Source organism: Chaetura pelagica, unplaced genomic scaffold, assembly GCF_000747805.2.
Source record: "Chaetura pelagica isolate M959 unplaced genomic scaffold, ChaPel_1.0 scaffold938, whole genome shotgun sequence".
Taxonomy (NCBI): Eukaryota; Metazoa; Chordata; class Aves; order Apodiformes; family Apodidae; genus Chaetura; species Chaetura pelagica.
This window is the reverse complement of record NW_009954221.1, coordinates 284817-289426: the sequence shown is the minus strand read 5'-3', so window position 1 is coordinate 289426 and position 4610 is coordinate 284817.

The following is a 4610-nucleotide window of genomic DNA, read 5'->3' as shown; positions in this document are numbered from 1 at the left end:
CAGGGGGCTCTGCCCAGCTGCTCCCAGTGCCTGCACATGGCAAATCCCAGTGCCTGCTGGGACCTGCCTGCACCTTCCCTGCCCGTCCCACCCCCTCTGCCTAGCGGCCCAAAATAGGATCCGCAAGTGCCTGGAGGAGAACGGGAGCTCTTCCCGGCACCAGCTCAAGAGGCTTAGAAAATTAAGCAACTGGATATTTGGATATGTTAATGCTGCAGCAACCTCGGCGAGTCCTGCTCAAACGCAGCCTTGCACATACATCGCTATATATCTAGATATATATTATTCTTTTCCCCCAAGAGAGACAATGGAAAAGTAGCTGCAACCAAAACCGCCGAGGAGTGCAAAGCCCCCCCAGCTTCCTCCCTGCAGGCCCACAGCCTCCATCCCTGCCCCGGGATCTGCCGGGCTCACCCTGTGCTCCCAGCCTGGGGGCTCCAGGGGGCTCCGCTTGCACCCCCACCCCAGCCACAGGCAGCTCCTCCGGGCACTGCGCTCTCAAACCTCCCAAACCGCCGCAGGAACAGGTCGGGTCCCCTGCTCTGCTGCCCGCGAGGAGCCCGACGCTCCCGCCCCTGCGAACCCCGGCCCGGGGAGCAGAGCAGCTCTCACCTCCCTGCGTCATCCATGGGTTCTCTCCAGCCAGAACAGCACAAGGAATAACACAGAAGGAAAACAACAGGATTTGTTTCAGAGCCTGATCCACACGGGAAAAAGAATTTGGAAGCCAGGAATGGTGCAAGAAGCTGCCACCGGCAGAGCGAGCTGCTGCGAGCTGAGCACCCGCCTGCACTGCCAGCTGGGGAGAAACGGTGGAAAAAGTTTAAATAGCTTTTTTTTGCTTTGTTCCTGAGGGCCATTCTCATGGTAATCTTGTTTTCCATGCTGGGACAGCATCCTTTAGATCTGAGATAGCTGAGAAAAGCCTCAGACCCAGGCTGGAGCAGAGGCAGGGACCGGGACGCTCGCTCAGAGATGCACCTGGGCAAAGCAGTTGGCGTTGCCTCCAAAGCCTTTCATGCTCTCACTTTGATGTTCACTTTGATGTCCGGGATTGACGTGGCACGAGTAGTAGCTGATTAGATTAAAATCTGCTTTGTTTAGAGTCATTAACTCTCCAAATATAAAAGGTATAAAATATGAACACAGTTTACAAACAACCCTGTGTCACCTGTGCCCAAGGGTCAGCCCGCCCCAGCCACGCTCACGCTGGCCCCGGGGGAGCTGCCAGCAGCCAGGCAGGGCTGCGGCCACAAACAGCAACAGCTCAATAAAGTAGCAACATAAAACCAAACACTTGGGCTGTGGAACGCCTGGGTGGGATTTGTCCCATTGCACAACGCACAGAAGCACTCGGGGTCCGCCCAGCCTGCCCGGGGCCGTGACAAGTGGCTTTGGGTGGGGGCCAGGGGGCCAGCAGGCACCTGTGCAGCAGGTAAGATGTGGGCAAAGCACCCACCTGCACCCTGGGACCTGTCCCCATGCTGTGGGTGTATGCAGATCCATGGGTGTCACACGAGGGTTGCTCCATGCAGCAGGAGGAGATGCTGCTCACATCACCCCATCTATGCCTGGGAGGGGACAGCCTGGTGTACATCACCATGGCCAGCCAGCTCAAAATTCCCCTTGATTCCTCTGACCATCTTTAGGCAGCCCAAAATTCCCCCTGTGCCTTCTGCTTATGGTTTCCCCTTAGCTCCTGGGGCAAGAAAGCTCCTGCTCAACATCCAGGCCATGCCTGCCTTGTGCCACGGAGTTCAGATACCAACAAAGCAACACCAGGCACTGTACCTGTGTTTCAAACCAATGGTGTGATTTCTTGGGCTTGGCCACAACTACACCTTGAGGTCAGTCCTCCTACCCCTGCCCACAGCCAGACACATGGCACAAGGAATGCCACAGCTCTTCCCAGCCCCGTGAGCGATGGGCTGGATTTGTTCAGGATGCAACTCTCAGCACTCTGCAGGCATCAGCCACTCAGTGGCAGGTCAGGACACCTTGAGCACAGTGAGCACCAGCCTTTGCTGAGCTGGACATGGCAGTACCCACTTTCCCAAGCTGTTAAAGAGAATTTAAAGCCCAGCAATATACATCTGCAGGTCACTTTTTCCCCTCCAGCACATCTTTCTGATCTCTGCCAGCCTTTGCTTTTACCAATGTTTGCTAAGTCCACCCAGAATTCCTCCTGGTCTCCCCTCAGTACCAAAACTGGGAAGGGCTTTGCCAGCCTTTCAAAGCCCCACCCTATAAACCACCTCTCCTCTCAAGACCTGCTTAGGCAAATACTAACTCTTCACACCAATATTTTCCAAACCAAGTGAGATTCTTTTTTTTTTCTCTCTCTCTCCTTGTTTTCCCCTAGAAAAACTGCAGCCCAAATTGCTCAGTTGCTTCCAAGAATGAGGCTTAAAAAAAAAGCTGTGTTGCTCCACCCATACATTTAAAAATAAAATAAAATACAGCAACCCTTTCCTTAATTGGCTCCACGACAGCAGGATATAAAATCTGGGCAGCAGTTGTCTATGTGCTTTTTGTTGTCCTCAGGAAAATCAGTCTGAAACCAGGACACTGTTCAGGGAAAACTACAACCCCCCCCAGCAGCCCTGGTACATCCCTGATGAGCCCCAGCACTCTGATGTGACGGGGCAGAGGCCCCCCCCTCTGCTCCCCCAGCCCTGCACTCCTTCAAACATCAGCCAGGGAACAGTCCTTGACCTGTCCTTGGGACACATCTGCCCCAAGAGGAACAGAGGTCCTGCCAGGAAAACCAGACCCCAACCTTGTAATTAGCAACAGCTCCCTACTTAACGAAGGTACTGGAGGGAGAGAGACAGGGGGAGGTAATCAGGTTCATCCAGCCAATTTAGACCTAGCATTACCTAATTTTTCTGTGCTTGCCTTGCAGCCCGGGCAGGCCGGGTGTGCGGGGCTGCTGAGCATCCTTGACACTGAATCTCAAGCTCAAAGCCCTGGAGGGTGAAGCGCATCCTCAGGCCACTGCAGCTCCTGCCTCCTCACCAGCTTTTCCCTCCCAGTACATCTGAAAACATCAAACAGAATTTGGCCTTTCTTCCCACAGCTCCTGCCTTAACAGTTTCCTTAATAACTCAGCGAATTTGTCCAAGGCTTTCTGAAAATCCAGATAATTCCTCTCCCAACTGCTCTCCCCAATCACCTTATCATAATGCTGAAAAAAGATTTTAAAAAACCCGAGTAAACTGGATTTCCTGTATAAAAGCCATGTGTTGCTGTCCTTAATCTATCACACTGAAGCGCAGGCATTTCCACAAGAGCTTTAATTATTTTCTCAGCCAATTTGCTTGGTGCTAAAATAAAGCTGGCTGCTCTATAATTCCCACAGTTCCTCTTGTACCTCTTTAAATTAAGGACAGAGCAGAAGAGGCTGCGCTCCCATGCAGCAGTTGCTTTTAATGAGAGATTACTATTTGCTGGCAGTTCAGCTGCTTCTTTGTTAAATTCCTTCAGAAGCAGTGGCTGGAGCCCACTGGGTGCGGGTGATTTGTTGCTCCTTAATTTCTCCTTTGCACAGTACTTTATACCCCAGGGGAATTTCATCTTCATCGCTGACTACATTGTCTCGGCTGATGGGATGAAACTGTTTCATTTCAGCACAACATCCTCTTTTTCCTCAACTTCTCCGGCCAGGCCCTGATTACAGATCAGAGCTCCCGGTGCTGGGACGGGCTCTGCTGACCTGCTCCCTGCCCTCACGGCTGGTGGGGCCCCTGAGATACCTCTGCTCAACAGCTTGCACAACTAGCTTGGTTGGTTTCCCGCTCCCATCCTAAAAAAGGGATAACACTCAAGGCACAAGCTCTGCACACGCCTTAGGAACCAGGAGGAGGCCTCTGCCCCCAGCCGGGGCTCCAGCCCCACGCCAGCATCCCGGCTCCAGCTCATCCCATCCCACAACTTGGGCTGCCCCTCCCCTGCTCTCTGCTGGGAAGCTGCATCTCCCTTCTCTCTCTGTTCTTTCCAATAACGTCCCTCTGTTTGTCAAGCAGCCCCACAAGCCTCCACCCCCATCGCCCCCCAGGATTTCTGCAGTTTCCACACACACAAGAAGCTTTCTCCCAGGCAGGCTCTCCCCAGTTCTCCCCCAAATCCGCTGCCCCCAGCTCCGTACGTTCCATGCCCAGCACATCCCACCATCCTTCCCTTCCTTCCAGGGTCCGAGCTGAACATTTCCCGTTGCTTTAAACGGCTCAGAACACCTTCACAGCTGTACAGAAATCAATGCATTACCCTATTTGTTTTGGCCATGCCATGAAACCTTCTCATCTGCAGTTGCCTCCGATTCGCCCGGCGTGAAATGAAGAGCCACACTCCTACAGGCCGGAAAACACGACGTGGGAAGGGCTCATGGCAATAGGAGGGTTTCTGGCCTATGTTAAACCATCAGCTGCTAATGTTGTATTTGTCTAGCCTGACAGGATGGCAGCACAGAATGAAGCACAAAGGTTTTGTTGTTGTTTAAGTCGGCTGCGAGTGCACAGGAACATAAGCCATCCCCAAGCTGTGCTCCACATCCAGAAAACTCCAGCATGAGCCCAGCACTACTCACATTTGGGATGAGCCCACAGGGAGCA